This window comes from Alligator mississippiensis, chromosome 1 (assembly GCF_030867095.1).
Source record: "Alligator mississippiensis isolate rAllMis1 chromosome 1, rAllMis1, whole genome shotgun sequence".
NCBI lineage: Eukaryota > Metazoa > Chordata > Crocodylia > Alligatoridae > Alligator > Alligator mississippiensis.
Genome location: NC_081824.1, coordinates 199,340,143 through 199,365,489, shown reverse-complemented (window position 1 = coordinate 199,365,489; position 25,347 = coordinate 199,340,143).

The following is a 25,347-nucleotide window of genomic DNA, read 5'->3' as shown; positions in this document are numbered from 1 at the left end:
TTTTAAATCAAGATCAGATGGTTTTCTAAAATGTTATGCTGTAGTCCAAACAAGAATTAATTCAGGGAAGTCTTATGGCCTATTTTCTACAGTAGGTCAGAGTATTTGATTACTCTGGTCTCTTCTGACTTTGAAATCTATGAATCTAGGACAGGTCAATCGGATTATAACTGGTTTTGGCTGGTCCTCACTACAAACGTCAACATTCTTTAGTTGTAGCCAAGTGGCACTCAGGAAGACAGGGAATTCTTTGTTGATTCTGTAGTTGTTAAAGAAACTAAAAAACATTATATTCTTTGTGATCTTTACAGCAAAAAAGCTTCTCAAATCAATACAAATAAAGGGCAAATCTCATCAGCTTGAACAGAAAGAGAATGCAAAGCAAGTTTTGATCCAATGAGTATCGTTCTTTGCTGCATAGCTTTCAACTTCATTGATGCTCCCAAAATTCTGCGAACCTCTCAGGGAGCTGCTTTAAATTATAACAACCCTGCCTGGACTGCCCATGAGCAGCCCTCTATGAGATCAGAAAAGACTGTATAATAATGGTCCTAAAATCTGACATGCTGAGCATGTCAACATGTGAATATTAATGCAAGGCAATAAACTCTGGCACAGTTCTGGGAGCAGTTTATTGCTACCAGGCACACCATTTACATATGTGCCCAGGACTGCAGCATGTTGAGCCACAGTGGGGCCATCCCAGCTGGCAAGGGACTCCAGGGGTCGGCCTGCCAGTTCAGGGCTGCTCCTGCCTGGTTCAGTGTACTGCAGAGGGGCTGGCTGGGGCATGTGGGTGCTCCAGTATGGGGCTAGCTGGCAGGCAGCCCCGCACTGAAACAACCTTGTGCCCCAGCCAGCCCTGGCTGCTGTCTACACATGCATTGAGGTAGAGTAAATAACTGCCACAGAATAGTACTTGTGTTGGGCAGTACTAGTCTACTGCAGAGTTAATTAATTTACTTTGGCTTAATAGCTAATTAGGTAACTCCTCAGTAAGCATCTCATGTAGATACACTGGCTAGATCATATCTTTCCTATGCCCAGGCATGTTGTGACACTGAGGTTGCCTTTTAAATCACTTGTATAGAGTTGTGTGGTCACTGTAAGTTGCAACTGCTACAACAGATTGCATGACAATTAAGAGAATGGGATAACCACCATAACTAGTGACCCAAAGCTACTTCTGTTGTGCTTGTCCTGTCAATCATTTATCATCAAATCCTGTCTTTTGGTGTTATAGTCAAGTTTATTTCAAACAAAATGAGAGTGACCATTGTTTTGGTTCAAGTATATAAAAATAATTTTACAAATGTTTATAACTTTGGCACATTTTGAGAGGCATCCTAGATTTACTGCTCCTGTGAAATTAAGTGCACTTACAAGTTGTTCTGTAAATGAAGCATCAGGTTTTACTTTGAGTCATACAGGTGCAGGTCCCACTGTGATGAGCAGAGATGGACTGTTGTAACAGAGCACAGAATTGGGCTTGTGCTTGTTTATTTATTGGCATTTCTATGGCAGTTGTTACCCAGATACCTACAATATTGTAGTACCTGCCAACTCATCATTAGGTACCTCCACTCCAAGTGCTGGAGCAAAGAGTGTAGCTAGCAGGGAATACTCTTAGAGCTCCAATATGCCAATGCCATTTAAAAAGGAAATATTCTTGCATCAAAGAGCAACAGCTTTAGGAAAAAGCAGTAGTCTGTGTGCTTCAAGGTAGGCCAGAGATAGAAACAGTTTTGGAGTTGAATGTGGAGGGAAGTGTGAGCAGTTGACAACCTTGAGATGGGGACTGGAAGGCTGGATCATCTTGTCTTGTTTGAAGATCTCCAGTACTCGCATAGAATGCTGGTTTGTTGGCAGGAGAAGGGTGTGCAGGACTTACAATGAGAGTCTTCAGTTAATACTATTGAACTACATTGTCTGTAAGAGCAGCACAAAGAACTGGCTTAATCTTCTTTGTACCTGGTGCATTCTTAGTGCCAACGGAATCTGATGCCTTTATTTTTGTGAGGCATAGTAAAATAATCCTCTGTTACTTATGTGAAATGGATGACTGTTACTGGGAGCTCATCAAGAGCTAAAGTCTGCAGAGCTGAATGCTTAGACAACCTTCACTGTAGCACACAGTATTATATTCTATTGTATTGTCATCTTCTTTAATAACTAGCACACTGCAACACTCATACTGATGGAAAATCAACAATAGCGTTTTTAATAGTGTAGTTGTTAAAGAATGCTTTGTCTAATATACAATTATTGCGTGGTTGCACATGTGTCGTGTGCAGTTTGCAGTGACTCAAGCAGCTTTGAGGTGCCGCACACTGCACATGCACACTCATCTGGACATGCCCTAAGTGTTGCTTTTGTATCCATGATGGTCCAGGGAATAAGCAACAAAAAAGATTTCTGTGGTGAGATAATACATTCTCTTTGCTTCACAGGTTAACTGCCCATTTCCTGTTTTAACTGATCATGTACATTAAGATAATGAGATTAAATCAAAGCAGCTGTTATGACTGGTATTTAGCTTCATCTGTATCTGCTTCTTTCTGAGACACGAGGAAGGGCATTTTGTGCCCAAAATATTGTCTAACATCTCTCCGAACCATGAGGTTGATCCATGACTCACCTCATAAATTTTGCTTTTTAAACAGAAGCAAAGCAGTGAAGGACCTTCCCCCTAGTTTTGTGTTTTCCATTCCTATATTGCTCAGAATAGCATTAAACAAAAAATACCATGTCCCCTAAGTAACACATCATGCATCCAAGACTGTGGTGGCCAAAAGTTCCTTCCACTCTGAAAGTTCCTGATTGCTGAGCCCTGTGGAGTTCTTTCTTCTTTAGTCATTCACCACTTTACTACTGTGCAACTGCCAGATTCATCCCTAGTATGACCATTGTGAACTCAATGTTTATGGTCTTTTTGATCACTGTGACAGTGCTTTTATCACAAACACTTCATATTTGCTTTTTACAAGGTTTCATCAAATCCCTGACACATTTCCAAAGTTGTCTCGAGTTGCAGTATACTTGTGTTAGCATTTTTTTCTGGGCTTTCTAATTTAATGTGTCCTATTAAGGCAAGAAATAAACAGAAATATGTCTAAAATATGTCTTTTTATTTATACATTGGGTTCTGCTTTGCTAGTGCAAAACACGAAGAGTGCTGTTACCGATTTTGAAGAAAAGATAGCAATATAATGCACAAACCACATAGCAAAACATGAGCAATCAAAATGCAAAAGAACCTCAGTCAGGTAAAATGAATTACCGATCAACTGATCCGCTACTAATCAAACTGATCAACTGATCAAACTGTTATAGAAAAGAATCAAGCTTGAGTGTGTAAAAAGAGCAGGAATGATGAATGTAATACAGTGAGGTGGGAAGGAGAATGGGGAAAGTTCCTCTGACCAGAGGCTAGGGCCAGGGAATTCCATGTTCTGGGCTTCAAGGAGGCCTCCTGCAACTTACCCCATGTCGGTTCCTTGGAAAGGGTGATGAGCGGCAGCTGGGTGGAAAGTGCTGTCTCTGACTGGCTGGAACCCTTGAAGGGTGAAGATAAGAGGATGCTGGAAATGAAGAGAGGGGGTCATGGATGATGGACCATGGGACCCATGCTGGAAGAGGTGAGAGGCAGCCAAGCTGTCCCCATTTATTTTCATAGAGGGTAGACTATTGGGAATTACTGGTATGAAGCCAGGGACTCATAGCTCAGTGTCTTTCTGGGCAAGCCTAGTGAGCCCATGACTGACAGATGCTATGGCCAGAGCCTGAGTCTTTTTTTGAGGATGGTCATATGGAGACTTCAGGTGGGAGTGTAGGGGTGGAGGAGCTCCCAATCCAGACCCCATAAGGGTCACGCCAATAGGCATTTTAGAGCAGAAAAAAAAGCCTGAAAGGATGGACACATAAGTTGGGTGAGGTACTGTCTCTTGCAGAGGTCAATTTTCCTCTTTTCTTTTCCGTCAAATTGTGGTGGGTGAGAACCTCAGAAAGAAGCAGACCTCCCTTCGGGAGGGCAGTCTGGAGAGTGGCTGTGCCCCTTTGCCGGACCTGCCATAATGAGGTTCCTACATAATATGGGAAAAAAATATGAAGATTCTGATGGTCCATGTCCTTAGTACAATTGAAGCGTTTTTCGGGATCTTTGTGAAATGGAGTTTAGATTGACACTTTCAGAAGGTTGTACAAATATAAAATTGCTCCATTACCATTATATTCCAAATGCAGAGGTGTCCAGTGTAGAGGGTAAAACAGTGCACCTATACATATGCCCGATGCCTCTTCTGACACATGATAATTAGCAGACTCGATTAATCGAGCGTGCTAATTAGCCTTGGTGTCTCGAGTATCCAGTGTCTCACGTAATCAGCATCCCTGCACTTCAAAATGGTAGTGGGGACACTTTGACTAAAGGTCGTTGAACGCTCTAATTAAAGCAGACTCCACCCCCACTGCAAAGCATGTGTAAAGACACCCTTAGTTTTTATTTTCAAGTATTTTGACCCTTAGCTGTCAATGAGATGTCTTTATCATTAGCCTACACTTTGCATATTCAGTGAATACCAGTGCATAATGTGTACAAAGTATACTATATTTACTCAAATAGAAGACAACCCTAAATATAAGATGACTCCCAAAGTCAAAAGTTCATTGGGCTGGGCCCCAACAGTCTTTACTTGCCAAGTAAAGGCAAGTAAAGACTACTCAGCACTGCCTAGTCTGTGTACTTCAGTATGTGTCCCAACAAGGATCTACATGCTAATTAGTGCCCCACTTATGACTGGAACCAGGTGTTTTTGTTACAAGTCCTGGGATCCTCCAAAAATCTATGCAAATGAGGCACAGGCCAGCCTGGTCCAGCTCCATCCCACAGAGAGCAGGGCCATACTAACAGTATGTAACAGGCTGAGAGAGGGTGTAACAGAAGGATGTGGGTAAGCCTGTTTGGGACCTTGTTTGGTGAGGTTTGCCAGACATTTAAGGCTGGTAAAGAAACAGGAATAATTGGAAATAGGAAAGAAAGGTGCAGTTCAGCTGCGGGAGTGAAGAGGAGGCCAAATTGTAGTCTGTGTAGTGGCTCAGCCTGGCTTTTAAAAGAGTCAGTGTTGATGGGGACTGGATGCAATGGGCACAACCCTAGTTTTCAGTCAGTTGGGATGAGCTAACTTCTCCTTGTGGTAGGTTCCCATCAGCCTGTTTGCCCCATCTGGAACATGTGCCCTGGGTTAGCCGCATTTAATCAGCTTCCTGATTGGTTTCCATTCCCAAGCTCATGCTGCTTTGGGCAGCAGTTTCATGATAGACCATGTGCTTAATGAGGTTTCTCTGTATACAGTTATAAGAAGAGGCAATTCCTCCTCACCCCATGCAAATTTGGAGGGGTGGGGGTAGAAATCTTGACTTGTATTTGAGTAAAGGCAGTAGTAAATACAGGACTTAGCTGCACATTTATAGACTAAATAAGAAATGTATAGTATAACCTTTCATAAGCAGAGAGCTTTTTTCATTAGATGCTGTTCAAAGACAAGCTAGGAGGGTATAGTTCTGTCCAGTCCTTTAATCTGGGTTTTTCAGTAGCCTAAGAACTAGAACATGGCCTCGCATGTCTTTTAAAAGCAGACTAATTATGAAGTTTATGTCTTGTAGATGAAAAATGTTGATTTTTCTTGTGATATAGAATAACTGTGCAGGAAGCACTTTGGTCATATCACGTAAAAAAAACAGTGGCTTCATAGCAGTGGTCTAATTCAAGGTTCCTTTGGCAACAGAAATAAAATAACCAAAAAAACAAAAAAAGAGGAAGGAAGATAAACAACTGTAAAAGTATGCAACTACTATCGAGGGCAGGGGAAGAAATCAGGAAGCTATTTCTGTTTTTCTCTAGTGCTGTTGTTCTTCCTCCTCTTTCTCCAGCACTTTTGGGTTGTAAGGGAGGCAAGTAGGCTAGGCAGACTTTCTGGGCTTTTTCAGTGATTGAGGGTATGGGCAATTATACTTAGCACACACTCAGTAACTACCCATGTGAATACTTGTTGCCAAGGGTAAGTGGAAGTTAAATTGCGGTACCTCTGCTCTCTTTCACTGATGGATAAGCTAATGTGTTTTAGCTTCCTTACCACAGAGTTAGAGTGTACATATGAGTGGTTACTGTGGAGCAGCTGATGCATGGAACGTACACGCCTTTTACACCATGGTAAATTGTTCACATCTCAATGCCTTTCAAGAATAATTTACATAACTAAAATAAGGAGGGTTATAGGGTTTGATTCTCCATTGCACTAATGTGACTCCTTGAGGTTCATGCCAAAGAAGATGTTGCTACAACTCTGTAAATGCCTCTCAACATAGAAAAACAAGCCCAAAGAGCTCAAGAAAAAAAAAACGTCAAGTGCTATGTTAGAGCTTTCCTGCTAAAGCCAGCTGCCCAGCTCCACTTTAATATCAGACATATCACCTGTATTTCAGGAAGCAGTGGCTTGTTAAGTTTTTGCAGGGGGTCCCTTGAATTCTGAACTCCGTTCCTGGCAAGTAAAGGAAAAAAGTATTTTAAAATGACATCTATCAAAGTACAGTGGAAAACTGTAACATTTAAGCAAATCCTAGCATTCTAGCACTAATTTAGGAGCTCTCATGGTTTTGTTTCATTTACAAAAGATGTGTAAACTGGTTTAGCTGATTAAATTTAATTGACCCCAAAAGTTTATAGTGACAGGGACTGAGACTCAGAGGTAATTATTTTGGTGTCTCAGAGGCATCTCAGACATTACAGATTTGCAGAGAGCTGGCTTTAAGCATGTTCTGCAAATCAAGTCCCTCTAAATTGTCTTGAGCTTAGCACTCCAAAGCAAAGTCACTTAAAATCATTTGTGACTTTTAAATTTTAGCCAAAATCACTTCATCTTGGTTGTAGGGCTCATTAATTGTCATGACAGACAATATAATGCAAACTGTACTGCCCCTGGGGTGAAAGGACATGTCTTCTGGGTTTTTTTTCATTTTTACAGTGCTAATAAAAATATATTATAAGGCACCTCCAACTATGGATGTTCTCCAAAGCACTAGATATAAAAACCCAAATCATCTGACTGACTGGGTTTTTACAAACAGATTGTTACAGCTGGGCAAGCCAGGAATGTTATTAGAGTGGCCTGAGGCATTGTACTATTTCAGGAAACCTGAAGAGCAGTTTAAAAATGTAAAGTGTTCCAAAAAATCTTCTCAAAAGGCTTCTGTTTCACCACTGAGATATTACAGCCTTTGCTAATAAGCCAGCTATATTTTCTATGAGACCTTCATTTGTGCCTATTTGTCTGAATCTCCTGTTCTACTGCACCAGGGTCATAGACTCATCTGAGTTTGATGAACTGCGGCTGGGGCTTGCTCAGCCCTTTGTCCTTTCCTCAGCTGCAGAGTACTTGCATAGATGTTAGGGCCACCCTAGGGATAGAAACGGGCTTGGTTGCACCATATGAAATGTGATTCATTCCAGTAGGATGCGTAGCTAGCTTTGTGCCTTGTACAGGTACTCCTCACTTAACGTCATCCCAGTTAACATTGTTTCATTATTACATCTCTGATCTATTAGAGAATATACTTGTTTAAAGTCACTCAATGTTCGGTTATAACATTGTTTGGCTGCCACCTGCTAGTAGGTAACTACTGTGATGCAATTGGATTCGCTTAACATCATTTGCTTAAAGTCGCATTTTCCAAGAATGTAACTAAGACGTTAAGAGAGTAGTAGCTATACTGTACTGTTCCAGGACCAGAAGTCTGCCCCACTGTCTGTTAGGATTCAAGATGACACTTTTAACCCAATATAAGGAAGGGACAAGTGGGCCAATTGCCCCAGGTCAACATTTGTCTGGAAGCCGTCAAATAACTCTTCTAGAGGTTTTGCCGTCCATGGCAAAGCATCCTTTGTAAAGGAGGAGGCCCACTTCAAGTTTTTGCTCTTCTTCTGCAAAATGTGGCTATCCTGAAGATAGCTAGGGCATTCTCTATACTTACAGTCTAAGTACAGACATTCAAAAAGCCTGAGATGGAATTGATCAAACTTATGTGGGTTTCTGTAGGTGGCATAGATTAGTTTGGGAGCAAACAGAGCACACATTTGCCCTTTGGTGGGAGTGGGGACATGCAGGCTGCCTGTACTGGCTGAGACATGCCTCCCTGTGGGCTCCTGGGTTGCCAGAGACTGCCGAGTGCAGCCAAGCATAGCTGAGGCTAGGCCACCCCTAACTGACTGCTAGGCATGGCCAAGCATTCCCTCCCCCTCCCCCCCTCAAATCATCTTTAGCCACAGGCATCTGTCAACTGCAGGTAGGCAGCAGGGGCAACTGTGCTCGCCTGTTCCCTGCAGCCTGGTCTGCACCTGTTCTTGGGGGCATGGGGATCCCTGGGTGGGCTTCCATACACCCACCCAAGGTTCCCCATGCCCCCATGAGTGGGCGCAGCCCCCAGGGAGCCTGACCAGGCTGCATGGTATGGCCAAGCTCCCTTCCCTGCTCATCATCATCAGCCACAGGGTCCCGCACACCCACCCGGTTGTGAGTACAGTTGTGGGTGCAGCCCCAGGGAGTCCAACCTGGCTGCAGGGAATGGCTGAGTGAGCATGCCCTGCCGCCAGGTCATCATCAGCCACTGTGCTGATTTGACTCTGTGAGAGCCTGGGGGAGGGACTGGCTGGGCTCTTGGCTGGAGCAACCAAGTGCAAAGTGAGTGCTAACACGCCTCTCTGTGAGGGGGGGCTAGTGGGGAGTCGCAAAGGCACCTGGGATGTCGGTGGACAGCAACCTAACTTGAATCAATACGGGATCTGGTACAGAAGTTCAATGCACTGGTCTAAGCTAAATTGATTAAGTTTGAGTGCACACCAATCCAGGTCTATCTTAGACTGGGTTCTGCCCCTTTTAAACCAGTCTACGTGCACCAAACTTCTGTTTCCGAGTACTTTATACCAGTAGAAGTTTGTACTAGTTTCCGAGCACTTATACCAGTAAAAGTGTAATGTCTGTACCTCGCTGGAGTCAACTGCACCAAGACACAGCACACCTACCTGTTCCATGCATGCTATCAATTGAACTGGATATAATATACATCCACTTTAGTGAGGAGCACCATGTGTGCTTGACTCTGCCTCTCAGCAGGGTTGCACTCAGGTAGCTACAGAACTTGCAAGCTGAGAGGTAGGGTGCTGAAGTGCACCTGGCATGTCTCAGTACTACACTGGCACCATAAGTATAAAATACACCACAAGGTATCTATGATATAGCCTGGTTCTCTGACAGAATAGGGATAACAGTGCTTAGCTTCTTTGTAGATCACCTTAGTGTGCACAAAACATGCTATTTCATGCTATGTTAAATATCATTTGCCTACCTCAGGGTCATGTATTTATTGATAGGGGTATAGGTGTACCCACATTTATAAGAAAAAAGATCTCCATGTACATTTATCAGCAAGACTTTGCTAGAATGAGAGTGACTATATGTCTCAGTTTAGCTAGGACAGTCCTGGATTTCAGAGGCCAGATCTGGCTGCCTATTGTGAATGATAACGGACATCCCAGAAATACAGGGGTGTGGGTACAGTCTGGCCAGGAGTCTGAGCGGTGTGCAGTGCTGTAGCAATAACGTTTGGCGCCAGGGGCAAAGCCTGCAGCAGCAGCCTTCCCTCACCCTGATCTTGGGGTTACATGACTGTCAAGGTAATCTGCACTGAAAATTTGCAGTCTCAGGACTGTCCTAATTTATGACAGTAATCCACAGCCCCCTGGATCTACTTGGATGACAGTGATCAGTAGGAAATAGGGATGTCCTAGCCCTGGCCCTGGTCCTTTCTCTTGGCCACCCCCTGTGTGCAGTAGAGCCTAGCAGAGTGGTCTAAGAGATGCCCTGCTGGTTCTATACCATCTCAGTTCCATAAAGTGAGAGTCTCAAAGGGTCAGATAACTTAGCTTTACAGCTGTGTGTACTGCTACCAGAGCAGTCCAAGGAAGCTGGAATAAGGCTAAGGATTTGTCTTGCTTTTTCTTATGATAATGTGGTGAAATTCTGTTTCCCTTTTTGAGTCTAAATGTCCACTTCCCAGATGTGCAAGTGGCATTTTTGCCACTTACTGGCAGTAGCAATTCTATACTTGCACAATGTGACAAACTTTTGTGTATGCACAGACTGAGCACACATAGCAGGCTACATGCTGGCTTGCAGATACACAACTATGTACACATGCCTATAGTGGATGTGTACCTGTGTCTAAGTCCCAAAAAATGTAGACAGCTAGTAACCCATTACTGGCAGGTCTTGGACTCAAGAGGACCACCTATATTTTAGCCCCACTAGCTGAATGCCTGGGAAGTTGGATTCTGGGCTCTCCTCACAGAGAAGGGGTTTGACCTTTGAAGCTCTCTGATTTCCTTGTACAGTGCTGTGAGCACCCCACTCTAGGTCTGGTGCTGTACATACATGTTTCTCTCTTTCTTTCTCCTTTTGAAATTGGTCCCCCGGACAGCCATGAGAAACAGCTACATGGGGTCAGGAAAAAAGAAGCCAGAGGGTATGTGGCTCAGTGAGATGGGTGCCACCCTGGAAGGGAGCAGGCCCTAGGGTTCAACCTGGAGCTTTGCTTCCAGTGGGGCAGAAACATCCCCACTGCATTATCATCCACACATTTTATCTAATGATGACTAAATGCAAGCAGCTTATCATCAGAAAAGAGTACAAGAGGTAAGTTAGAGGGCCACAGGTTTAAACCTCCCAACTCTAGGTAAAAGGGGGCCCAGACCTAAGGAGCTTCCTGGCTACTCAGGAAGCCAGGAAGTAGTCTGGCTACTCAGATATTACCGCTAAAAGAAGTGGAGGATCCTTGTTCTCCCGGGGATTTTATGCTCAGGTACTTATCTACATAGCCAGGTATGTGCCCAGCCCATATGTAGTCTATGTAAAGATGCTTATGCATCCCTTGCATAAAGCAAGAGCCAAAAGTGGCTGGGTAGATAGCTAGAAAATTGTCATTTAAAGGCACAGTAGGAAATAGAGTTCTACTCTTGATTATAATTTGTAGTGCTCTTTGTTAATAGCTACTGCTGTGCTTTCTATAGGCTTAACTTAGAAAAAAGTGTAAAAGAATGTATTTTTTTCCAGAAAGTAGGAAAATAGGTGAGCTGAGCCAAGGAGAAATACACAAATGAAAAATAAAAAGGAAATGAGGTGAGAGGAAAAATAATCTTACTGATATAAATATCCTGATTCAGATCTCCCTTAAGCCAGTGTAAATCAGGTTTATGTTGGCACTATCAGACCATTTATAATGTTGCTAGTTCTCCTGATTTTATTGCAGACATAATGCTTTTGGGTATTTTTCTGACAGGTCCAGCTCCTGATATTATATGAGAATCTCAGGACTCAGGGTTTTTGTTTGGTATTTTTTGCTTTTGTTTTTGTTTTTTTATGTGAGTTTTTAGCTACCATGGTTGTTGGGAAAGACTTTAAATGTGTGTTCTAGGTCCCCAAACACCAAACAGCAAATATAAAGAACCCACTATTTTTTATTTGGTAAACTCTCATGATTAAAATCTACCTGATTATGGTGGTTTGACTCATGATTTTTGAATGCTTGGGTTAGTAAGACTGGTATTGCACTGAATCCTCCTTTGGTTAGGCAACTGTCGATCATGGTATACACGTAAGAGTTTTAGTCAGGTGCTTGATGAATCTAATTGTGGCTGACAAGCCCAGTTCGAGAGTGACACAGCTTGTTACAAGTTTCACAGATTCACGTGTTGTCTGACTTGGAGCCCAAAGTTTACAACACACTGCTTCCTTCTTTCTCTCTTTGCTTCCATCCAATGAATCAAAGCCACATCATGGTGCCATCTGGCACTGGATTGGACAGGATTCTGTGCACTCCTCCCAGCTTTCTATACTAATATTGAACAACTTCATATCACATATCATTTTTGCACATCATGGTACTTCCATAGAGGGTGACCCTGCTTCCTAAAGTTGTCTCAACATTTGCTGTAGAAAATATTCTTGGGAATACGGTCTCCTCCCATTCTCTTGACATGGCCGAGGCATTGCAGCCTCCTCTTCTTGATAGTGGTTCCTAAGTGTGTCAGTCTTGCACACTGCAGCACCTCTGTGTTTGGCATTTTGTCTTCCTATTTTATTTTCAGGATCTTCAGGTCTGCTGATGTGCCTCGCATACGTAGTTAACATTTCTGAATCATAAAGCAGGGATGACGACACACAAGTCTTGTAGATTCACATCTTCACCTCAGTTGATAATTTGTTGCTGTTCCATGCATGTTTCTGTAATATCCTGAAATTCTTAGCTGTTTTTCTGATTCTGTTACTCAATTCAGTCTGAAGGTCAAGATTCCTGCTATCATAGAGCTCAGTAGCAAAAGCTGTCAATGATGCAAGGGATTTACCTTCCAGAATAATGTCAGGCACTGGTCCTTCCACCCCTAGGTACATGATCACAGTCTTCTTTAGACTAATTGTTAATCTGAAGCTCTTGCATGATGCATAAAATCTGCCCAAGAGATTTTGCAGAGAAGATTTACTGTGGGCAACCAAGGCCGCATCATCCACAAACAGGAAATCTCTCAGAACCAGTTCTTTCACCTTCGTTTTTTCTCTAAACCTTGCAGTGTTAAACAAGCCTCCATCCAGTTTGGTTCAACAATAAACATCATCTTTGCTGTCCTTGAATGCATGAAGAAGCAAGAATGAAAAATAGATGTTAAAGAGCACAGAGGCTAAGCCATACACCTGTTTCACCCTGTTGTTGTTGTTGTCAAAGGCATTTGATTCTTTGTTTCTATACATTACAGTTGCCTTCACACCTTGACGTAGTGAACAAATGATGTTCAACAGTTTGGGGGAGGTGGGGCACGAAAGGGGACAACCAGTTTCTTCAAAACAGTAAAAAGCCCTGTCTGTTGGCCATATTGAAGGCTTTCATCAGATCAAACCCTTCTAGAATACCTAGAAAACAGCACATATTCCACATGGGAAACTTCTCTCAACCTGGCACCTGTTTTCACACTGCCACTGCCTTTGTACCTGGTCAGAGCTTAGTAGTATTCTATCCTTGATGGCATTACTCTAGACTTTCAGTGAAAACAGCAGGCTGTGATGTAGTGTATCTGCTTTCAATCCCACAATTTCTTGGAAACTCCTTGAGTAATCCCCCATTGATTTTCTTAATGCTATGACTCTACTGGGGAATCACTCATCTTATAAAATGGGCAGAATACACAATACATACCTTGTCACTAGCATCCACTTATGTAGGAGGGATGTCCCCTGCTACTGACAAAGTAACTTTTTAAATTTAGGATCAGATCTATTTCTTAGCAGCCATTCCACAGTGGTGAAGGCATGAGCCTTCATTCACTGTAAGAGAATGTTTTTGCAAATCTGGGCCCTAGCCATATGACTTGTGTCAGGGTTATAAAAGGCGAATGTAGCCTGTGATGTGGCAGGACTCAGTAAAGAATAAACTCCAGGGGCTACTATTTTAGGAAACTCCAATCAAGATAAAATTGTATCAGTCACAAACCAGAACATAATTGCTAACACCAATCATAACATTGGCTTTAAGATGGTTAGGTTTTAAAATAAAATTGTTTGAATTCTTTCTGGGTTTTGAGCCTTTAGGATAAACTTATATCATGTTTTCCAGCTTTTCTCCAGAGTTAAGAGTTAAAAAATTACCTTTTTTAGAAAACAAGAGATGAGATTCTCAGGCAATCTTTTGATTCTAGCCATTGGGCTTCAGCAAAAACATTTATTATCATAATAAAATTGTAAGAATTTGCAATTTTAAAATAACTGTGAACATCTACTGAAAGGTGAGTGTGGCCACACCACTGCACCCTCTCTGGCTCTGACTCTGCCCAAAGGTTTACATACAAGACCAAAGAAAACTTGATGAGCCACATCTCTGAAAAAGCTAGCATCAAGGCATAATTTTTTATTCCTAATTTTGAGGGGAAAGGAAGCTCCAGGTTATTTCTGGTAATGAGAAAAATGCCCCCACCTCAAAGTATCAAACAATGACAAAACAATTTACAAGAATCCTTACTGAATCCTTATTGCAATTACAGGCAGTGGGAAACCAGGAACAGTCTCTCAGGATGTGGTCAGAAGCACATGGAAATCATCTGGGCTTGCTTCAAAGTGCTGTGTCTCATGACTACAGGAACCAGTTTAAAATGATCTTGCATGTCATCCTTTCCTCCTCCTTCCTACAGTCTGAGCGTCATATGGGCAAAGAGCACAGGGGTGGGGGGTGGGGGTTAATTTTACATCCACATATGCAATTTAACTCTTGATCTGTGAGGCTAATTTAAAATGGTGCACATTTTAGCCTGTTTCTGCATGGAATACCCAATGAAATCAGTAGTAGGTCTGAACACTGACAAACAGGAGGAACAAGGCATATATGAGAGAATCTTCTAAATAGCTGCTTCTTAATGCCACTTATAATTCTGAGTAATACCATTGATCCCATAGGGTTGGTAGTAAGTGACAGCATTATTTAACCTTTTACATCTGCAACGACCCCTAAGGTCCATATGGTAACATAAATGGAATAATACTCACTTTGTGATACTTAAGCAGTAATACAGATCTCTAATTTAACTCACACAGGATGTGTCTACACGAGATGCTTTACTGCACAGTGGACTAATCTAGTGCTCAGTAAAGTGTCACTGTCTACATGTGCACAGCATTTACTGCACAGTAGATTAGTCTACTGTGGGGTTGCATACTATCCGTAAATACAGGTAGTAGATTAGCTTGGGCGTAACTACTGCACAGTAGCTCATGCATAGATTGCTGACCAGGAGCAAATTGCTCCTGGTCAGTTCAGACAGCAGGGGGTGGGCTTTCTCCCAGGCAGCTGCTTCCCAGTCTCATGTCCCATTTGGGCTGCTGCTTCCCATGTCCCCTCCCCAAAGCTGCTGATTCCCAGCCCCATGCCCCTATCATTTTTGGGGGGCTGGAAAGCAGCAGCCCCAATCAGGACATGGAGCTGGGAAGCAGCAGCTGGGGAAGGGGACATTTTCCCAGCCCCATGCCCCGATCTACAGATCTGGCCACAGGGCTGGGAGGCAGCTGCCCCAGAGGCAGGACAGCTTCCCTCACCCCCCTCCAGAGACCAGGTGCCCCCTGCCAGCCTAGGGCTGGCACCCAGGGGAGCCTAGAGCCTATAGGGGGGCACAGCAGGGCTGGAGTAGCCCTGCACTGAACTGCTCCCCTCGGGAGCAAATTTGCTCCCAGCAGGTGCACATGTAGATACCCTGCATGGGAAAGCGTACTGCACAGTAAGCTTACAGTGTATTAATAGCATATGTAGACATACCTGTAAATGCCTAAGAAACATGGGCACAGATCCTCAAAGGTATCAAGATGCTGAATTCCCATTGATTACAGTGGGAGTAGGTGCCTAAATACCATTAAGGATCTGAACTTCAGAGCACAATGAAAGGCAAATGTAATTTTCAGGTATGCAAAAAAAGTGTAACCAGAACAGTACGTATTACTCATCTACAGTGAAGTGTTTCCTTTTAAATGTTTTTTGTAGAAAACACTGCCTTACAATTTTTATAAACCTGCCCTCCTCAAATTTCTGGACTCAGATTTGGTGCACAAGCCAGTTAATTTTAGCAATTAATATTTTGTAAAAACAAACAAATATATACAATTGTTTGAATCATTCTCAGCATGTATTTGATTAAATACAATGGATTTATTGAAATGTCACCAAAAAACACAACTCTTTTGCAAAATTCCTAAAAATCAGGCATAAAAATATCTTATTTAGAGAACTGGCAGGGACAACTGATCATTGTCTATTACTATTAGGATGATTTAATTCAGTGGAGCTCAACCTTTTAGTGGCAGGCCAGCTGCTTGTGACCCAGCTGCACTGTAGGCCATCTCTCCCCTCCAGCAGGGGAGAAGGGAAGGAGACCAGAGGGGAGGAGGTGGCTGCCAATGTCAGAGGGAGGAGAGGGAGAGTAGAAGAAAACTGACCTCTGGTAAACAGAGACAGCTATAGGGGAGGGGTGAGAGGGAGAACAAGGAGAGCTGTGTAGAGGATCCATGGAATAGTGCAGGCTAGGGAAGGGGGCACACTGGGTTTAGCTTCTTGTTGCTGATCCTCATGGGCCGTAAGTGAAGCACCACTGATTTAGATAACTGTCTCTGATGGTAGTTTATAGTTGGGGTGGGGGAAAGAATATTAAAAAGGCAGCCACCACTCTCAGAGCCACTCTAATTAAAGCGCTTTTCCCTCCCCTTCTGGAGCATGTTTAAAAATGCCCATGCTTACTACATCTGTATGTGCCCAGTCTTCACAAGCATACAGGTATTTGACTACACATTTGACCTTGAGGCTGCAAATGGATGCTGTATTTTTCCTAGGATAAATCATTGTATCCCAGGGCAAAACTGAATCATTCAGACATGCATGTCCATTGTCTCAGCATAAATCTGAAAAAAAAGTTACTGGATAAAACGTACTAACAGTTTACCTCGGGATATTGCCAAGTATGTCTGAATAGTCACCCCAGGATTGCATCATTGAATCAATGAGAGAAAAGTAGCACTACATTCAGCCTCTCACTAAACCCTGATTAAAAGAGTGATGTGTGTACACACCAATCCTGGGATATTTTGCTTCTAGGACAAACACAGGCACAACTTATTCAGGGATAAACATTTGTTCCTAGCCTGACCGGCACATGAAGATATGTGCACTTGGATGTGGGGGGTTTGTGGCAATACTTTTTAAAGTACTACTGACTGAAAGCATGTCCCTATTTGTATTTTTTTTTTAATTCCTTGAAGCTGGGAGCTGATTCTTTGATTCAATGCAAGGTCATGTAAAGTACAGCAATGGATAAAGCTATTTCAACAAATTTATCCTGCAAACAATTTAATCCCATTTCAAAAAAGTCATTAAGCAAATATATCTTGGGGTCACACAAATCAGAGACCACAGTATTCCATCAAGGCATTCAATTACTAGACTCCAAAATCTTCATATTTCCCTGTGGCCCCCTACCATATGATAAAGTTGTTTCTTTTCCAGTCTTATAACTGTGACCTGATTTATGATTATTCTGCCAAATTCTCATCTAATTTATACTGATGAAACTATATTTACGTCAATGGGAACAGAGCTTCTTTAGTTTCTTTGAAAATTAAGCACTTACATATTGATATTGAGGCACATGGGTATGGATTCAGGTACCTTATTTTAGGCATCCACATTTGAAAATGCTGGCCATTATTCATAGTATAATCTATTTGCTTTTGCAGTTTGAGGAAAGATAATCTAGATTGTTGATTTAGTTTCTACACCTGTTCAATAACAACTTTCATGAATATTTTTAGCCTGTGTGGAATGGATTATAATGACTTTGCAAGCGCTCTTTCAGTGTGTCTTAAATCTATGAAATGAAGCCACCCAAATAAACTCAGACATTGTGTTCCATAACCGGCCTATTGAAGAATCCCTAACTCAACTTTGACAGGTTATATTGTAATTTCTGAAGAAATGGCTATGTTTCTTAGATGGGTTTACACTGTGATGAATCTCCATGTGCATTCTCAGGCAACAGTGAGTAATGGCACTGCCACACGTAACTAGATCTGAGTCTGCCTTCTAGGTTTGACCAACAACAGTTTTGGAAATTACTATAGTGCCCTCTAGTGCTACTTACCTACTGTACAACATTTCAGAGGACAATGCTTTTTATTCACTACTTGTCATTATAAACCTTTTGAAATCCTGAAGCTAACATCTGTTTCCTTGGGAGAATTTGATTTCCCCTCTTTTGGTTTTCTTTTGGTCATTACATGTATCATATCTATTTCTCTAATTGAAGACAAGCCTTCCAGCAATGCCTTTAAAAACTGGCACTGAGCAACGTGACTGTGTCTGGAATGGTATGGGGAATGTATAGGATGTTATCAGGACGCATGGGTATTGGTTTCCTTATTGTGAGTCTATTAATAAAGTGCATACTTTCTTTAAAAAGAAAGCATTTTTCATCAGCAAATATGGCTTTCATTTTTTCAGACAAACAGGCATGAAATAAATCATAATGGAAAGTACTGGAATGAAATCACTGCCAGGAGAATTTGTTTTATTTTTTGTCTATCTTCCTTTACAAAGTGCTTGTAACTATAGTACCTGATTTTCAAAGGTGCTGAGCAATGAAATACAGGAGTGTTTGGTACCTCAGAAGTGGTTACACATAAGGGCTTCAGCGTTCTGCTCCAAGTCATGTTTCACAACAGTGCAGCTGGCTGTTCATTTTATAATACATTCCAGAGGGTTAAAAGTCAGCAAGGAGGCCACACTTCAGATCAGTGCCAAAACTCTTGGGGCACTGAAGGGCTTGCCTCCTGACTGAAGTGTCATGTAAAATCAATGTTGATTAAGTAAAGATGTGGTGATTCAAATGGCTGCCTTGTCTTCTATTGCATGGGTTCATTCTGCAGTTAAAAAATAGGATCATATGCCACTCTTCCCACCATATGTCATTTAAAAAATATTTCTGACTATGATGAGACTATGGTCCCCTTTGCATAATCTGAGGTCCACAAAATGATCAAGAATAGCCATTTCTGCTTCAGATTTTTTATATCTGGCCTGTGGACAGAAAAGACTATTTATAGTTATATTTGGGAAAGTCAAGAGGCAGCTTTTGAGATTAAGACTTTGAGAAATTAGCTGTAAATCACATTTGAAAGATTTTTGTATGCCCTTTTGTCTCACCTCTGAAGAAGGTTAAGGTCAACAATCCTTAAATAGGTAAGGATCCAGTTTTGTATGAAACCTACTGCCTTTATTCTTTGCTAAAGAAGTGGATAATTCAAAAGTGGTATACGTTTTGAAAATTCATGGGTGCATTTGAAATATCAACCTGAACTGATGGCTCAGGTGGGCTTTTAAGATGAAAACAAAAAGCTATTAATCTTACAGCTCTGTAGATCTTGAAGTGTTTCACAAATGGAAGCTGATATCATTATCAATAGGGAAACTGAAATACATGGAGGCTGAAAGACTTGCTCAGTGGCCAAGGCTACAAACCCAGCATCTCTGTAATAAAGTGTTGGAACCCTAGTCCTGAAACCTGTAGTCAGACAATTGTATCCCATGATTCCCCCTGAAAACTATAGGGGCTCTGCATACTGCAATATTGGACTGCAGGACTGCATCCTACATGTTCTCACTTACAGGCTATTGCCATATTGTTTTGCCAAAAAGGAGACTAGACTAGGGGCATCAAACTCACCTGTGTACCTGAACTGTATCTAGGCCCAGTGGCAGTGGTGGGGCAAGCAGCTATTGGAGGGTGAATGGCAGCGGTGGTGGAGGCTAACACAGCTGTTGTTCCCCACCTCCCCCCACCTCACTGTCAATGGCATGCATGCCCATTGGGACTCTCTAGCAGGAAATTTGGTGGCAGACCCCACCCCTGTTTGCTTTGCCCTCAAATCCCAGCGCCTCTGGGAGCTCCAGCGGCTATATGTTGACATTTCTGGACTAAGCTAAACCAGATTTTGTAAATTGTTTGGGCCACTTAAGCTTCACATTTATTGGCATCCCAATGTGTATGTTCTTTATGAAGCTCTGGCTTATATGAAACTTTCTTGGTGGCTTTATTATTTGTTTGAATTCTATGGTCTTTCCAATGTAAGTATGTATGACCCAAAATCCAGCCAAACTTTTTTGCCCTTCAGTATATGGTTAATTATTACACGGTGCTTTGTAGATGTAACCACTTGAGAAGTATTTAATCTTTTGGTGTTCATTTCAAACCCAGTATGTTAAATTAGGAACTCTGTTTTTTAGCCTATCTCTTAAACCAACATCCATTCTGAATCTTGAAAACTCAGTACTTTAACTCATGCATGCTCAGCCTCTGACTCACAGGCCAGGTCTGGTGTGTAGCCCTGTGACTTCAGGTCCATGAGACTCCCCACAAGTTGGGAAATTTGGAGGTGGGAGAGCAGTGGCCCACCTCCAAATTTCTGGACCCAGGGGGAGTCCCAGGGATTGTACACTGAATCACACACCCAATCCCATCACAGAGGGCCAGGCAGAAATGGACCCAGGTCCCCAGGACCCAATCCTGGTGCTCTAGGGTGGGAAGGGGCAGTGCCAGGCCTCCTGGGACCAATCCTGGCAGAAGGAGATGGCACCAGGCCCCTGGGACTGAATCTCAGGATGCTGAGATGGGAGGGGGTGGTACCAGGCCCTTGGGGACCAATCCCAGCACACTGGGCTGGGAGCAGGTAGTGCCTGGCCCCTGGGCCCAATCCTGGTTCACAGGAATCAAACCAGAGCACTGATCTGGTCCATGGGACCAAAAGGTTAAGTGCCACTGCTTTAACTCATCATAGGCACCCAGAACTGCTTGTCTCTGCATATCCCAACTATACAGAACATAGCAACATAGCCAGGCACCCAGAGCACAAGGACAGTGGTGACTTTCAATTGCTACCATTTACCCCGTCCCCAAGCAGAGCCTGGCCCTGAATGCTTGACATAGAAGCTCAGAGACTGAGCACCAGCTCAGCCTTCAGCCAGGCCATAGCTCATGGACAAAAGTGGAATGACAGGGAAAAGGGCCCTACTTGGAAAAGGTCTCCTACTGTTGGCATCTGATTGACTCAGGGCTCTCAACTGCTGATTGGATCCTCCCACCCATATATGTCTTCCTATTTCCTGTGGAAGTTGTCTGAACAATAAGGGTCTTGCTGCTCTTGAACTGCTCTGTTGCCCCCTTGCTCTGTATCCTGATGACAGATATGACCACCCATTGCTGACTCTGCCTCTGCCTCATGACTTGGACTGTTTGGAACTCAGCTCTCCCTGGACGCAACACAGCTTACTTCGTGACCTTGCCTTGTCTGTCATTTCAGCTTTGATTTGGACTCTGACCCCCTGGCTTTGACCCACCTTTCCTTCAGATTTCTGGCTATTGATTCATGTTAGCCACCACCCACTGCTAGGCAGATCATCTACTCCTTGGCGCATGATACTACCCCACCAAAGTTGGTGACTGGGATGGTTGCCCTGATGCCCCACCTTACTTACACCACTGCAACTATATAGGTGGTTCAGTAAAAGATATCACAAAGAAACCTTGCCTCTTGTATATTTCCTGGAGCATCATGGATATAACTGCATTTTTGGTTGTATCCATGTTGATCTAAGAACATAGGCAGGCATTCCTTGGAGATCTCAGAACAGCAAGGACTCCCTATGCCTGAAGAAGGGTGATTGTGCCTGAAAGCTTGCAAAGAACTTTTTTTCAAGTACTCAGTTGGTCTAATAAAAGATATCACATCTACCCAAAGAACCTTGCCTGCCTTGTGGATATAACAACACTCAAACCCAACTATAACTCTAGAGAAGTCAGACAGGAGAGTGAATCAAGGTCATATCACACATCTATGGTGACACATCTATCAAACAACCCTCTTCTCATTTTGTCACATACAGATCAGCCTATTCCATTTTTCCAAGGCTCTCTCGTCGGGCTGTGCAAAGCTTCAGTCATTGATTCGATTCGGCTGAGATTCGGCCCGATTCAGCAGCTGAATCTCCAAATCCTAATCGAATCAAGAGACCCTTTAATCTCTCTGAATTGAATCAGAACCTTCTGAATCAATTCAGAGAGAATCAACGATTTGGACATAGACACAGCTTTATATGTTTTTTTCTGCATACCTCAAGGTACCAGGCGGCTCGTGAATGCTGCAATGCTGGGATGGATGGAGCATCCCACAGGAGCACGGGGGGCCAGCGCACTCGGCAGTGGACCTGGAAGTGGACCAGAAGCACTTCCAGTACACTTCTGGTCTATTGCGGAGCCACACCTGGTACCTTGAGGTATGTAGAAAAAAACATTTAAAGCTGTATCTATGGCTGAATTGCTAATTCTCCAAATCAGAATTGAATGTTTGGATCCAGATTTGACTGAATCAAATCAGGACAGTGATCTGAATCAACAAATCGAATCACTGTCCCCCAAATCAAGCCGAATCTGAATCGAATACAGCCCACTGTGCACATCTCTACTGTCTTGTTCTCATATTGCAAAAGTGTTGTTATAATGTATGTATATGGAAGCTTTCATACTTGACTTGTATACTGAGGTCATGGACACATGAGCAGAGAGGTGAAGCTCAAGGCCTAAAGCTTGGAACAAATTGTGACATGGCAGCTGCATGCAAGCAGGCAGGCTGAGCCTTGAAAAGTGTGAGAAAAGCGCAGGCTGTGCCTAAGGTAGGCACCTGAAAGCAATAGAAACCTGCTGCTGACTCATCTAGGATCAAGTTCACTGCTCATGGAGACTATATAAATTTTAGGGGTTGTATCATATGCTTGCAGCTTTTTAATCAAGGCAACCAATGGCTTTTGTTGTTACAGTAGAAATGGCTGGTAGAATAATGGATCAGAAAGGCTCTGGCTCTGTAAAGGCCAGAGTCATGCTGAGAAAAAGCATGCTGTGAATAATCCTTATCTGAAGGCTCCGTATACGCGAGAGAGGTCAGGCTTTTGTGCTTTCCACATTCTACATCTCACCTTTAGTATTACGGTGGTTCAAGTGCCAACTGCAGGTTTTCTGCAGTGTGGGGAAGAACATGATTTGCCCCAGAGACCAAGACCTAGATTTTAAAAAAGGGGTTAAGTGCCTTAAAATGCAGATATGTGCCTAGTGGGTAATCAAGAGGAATTATGTGCTTAGGTGCCTAACTAGAAACCAGTCAGATTGTATCTCTATCTTTAAGCACTTAAATACCTTTAAAAGTCTGACTCTCAAGCAACATCTATCACTAAACATGGCACTGACTTACCCTTGCTGGTATTGCCAGATGTTCCACTGATTTCTAAAGACAGCCATTTAAAATGTTGTTGTGGCCTCCTGCTTCAAATTGCAAAGGACTCCAGCATCTTATGGGTTAAAGTCTATTTTCTCCTTCAACAGAGCTTTAAAGTGTTTGACTGAAATGAAAAGCTTGATGCTACATCCATGATAACAAGTGATGGATGAATAACTTCACTATTACAATAGATACTGTTTACATCAGTAAAACCTCTTCCATGGCTCCTTTTATCTTTTAGGCATTGTAGTTCAAGAACTATACTTGAGCTGCTCTTGAAAAGTCCTATTGTGTGTCCCAGCATTCTCATTTTCATGGCACCTTCAATACTGATTTAAAATTAGACCCTGCTCCTGAAATGAATATGTTGCTCTTCAATCAGCAAGCTGCAAATTGAACAATAAATTCTTGTTTCATATACTTCATGCTGAATTAGCTTGAGGTGAGATAGGAAGATTTACTTCTTGCCATGTCTAAGGTCATAAACTGAGGTAATAATAGAAACTGTTTTCCATTCAGTCTGTTTGTAAGGGATTGCAGCTTACTGGCTGAGAGAGAGCAAATTCTGCCTGGCAGCAGGGATTTAATAGGTGAGGCAACAATATAGAACTCTTAAGTTAAATAAACAGGTACCATTTTAATTTTCAAGAAATTAACTTTATTAATATAAGAATATTTTACGCTAATGTTGGAATATTCAGGAGTATTTGTTTTCTTGTTTTATAATTTTACACAAACTGAAGGTAAAAGGATAAATCATCATCTCTTATGTGAACGGCTTAACATTCGTTTGACAAGCAAAGTGATGCTAGCAATTTTATATAGAGTTACACGTTCTAAAGCTTTTTCCAAGAACTAACCTCAAGCACTTCCCACTCTTCAGAAAAAACATTGGCCCTGATCCTGAAAAAACTTAGTTATATGTTTTATTTTACAGCCTGATAATAGTCTCATCTACTTAAATGAGGTTATTTACAATGCAGAACATTAAGCATTAAAACATTACATCAGGACTGGGACCTTTGTTTGAAATGCATTTTTCTTTTTTTTCAGTTTATTCAATCTTGCTGTCTAGTGAATGTGTCTTGCTGTTATGTTTCTTTATCTGCAGCACTATCTTTAGCTATGTTATAATTCCAGTGTGAATTTGTTGGGACATGCCATGAGCTCCTGGAAGATAAGATGGAATTGCAAGTTGGAGACCTACCTAGCCTACGCTTTTCACAGAGCAAGAATCCCTGATATTACCCTGAGAACAATATCACCACCTCCTTATCAGTTAATGACAGAACAAGCCACTTTTAAAAATTTACTTGGTGGGTGCATCTGCACAAGACACTAAATGTGCAGTAGATTAATTTTACTGTGCATTAGCACATCTTGCAAAATCCATGCTAACGCACAGTAGAATTAGTCTACTGCGCATTAGCATCACTAAATGACTGTGCACCAACACTACTGCGCAGTAGTGCCAGTTATTATTGCTCATTGAGTTAGTACCTGTTATTACAGGTACTAAACTTAACACACAGTAACAATGACACATCAATGCACATGTAGACATGCCTGGTATGAGTAAAAATCTTCCCATGTAAGTGCTTGCAAGTTCTGCTTTTTTACCATGCTTTTTAAAATTTCATTTTTAAAATAAGTTGCTAGACTTGTGATTGCAAAAAAAGGAACCATTTTAAGTCTGAATTGAGCATGGAGAAAAACCATAGATCTGTCTTCTTGAGTCTCCAAAATATGGCTTCAGAGTCCTGCTGCTAATTGGTAAGTTTTCCCTGTGCTGCAGTTTGAAAAGACTCCAGAGTTTTAATTCACTTAGTAAGACTCTTTATACATTTTACTATATAAGTCACATAACTACTCTAAGGTCTTGCTGAGGCCTTTGAAGTGACTTTGTAAGCTATTTTGGAGGTGTCTACCACCTACCTTGGATTGCTATAAGGTCAGAGAAATGAAGGCAGTGATCTCAACATTAAATATTTAAAATAGATTTTGTTCTTTTTCCTCTATATCCTTCTTTGGGTCTGGAAAACACCTGTCACATTTTGAGTACAACTACAAGATAAATACTGTATTTACTTGAATATAAGACAAACCTGATTGGCAGATTACTCCCTGATAATTCGATTCTATATATGGAAAATTTATAAATGTGTTATAATGTTCCAGGTATAAAATCTAAGTATTGGAGGTTTGCCTTGAATTTGTCCCCCTCCCACTGCAGGGAAAATAAATCTGGGTGGTTAGGTAGCCCCCTTGCCCTCTGCCTCACATGGAATTGAGAAGCAAATTTGAAAACACTGGGCACGTTTGCACATGTGCTTTAATGCACAGTAGCCTAGTTTACTGTGCATTATGGTAATGCAATTATGCTAATGCCCAGTAAGATAGC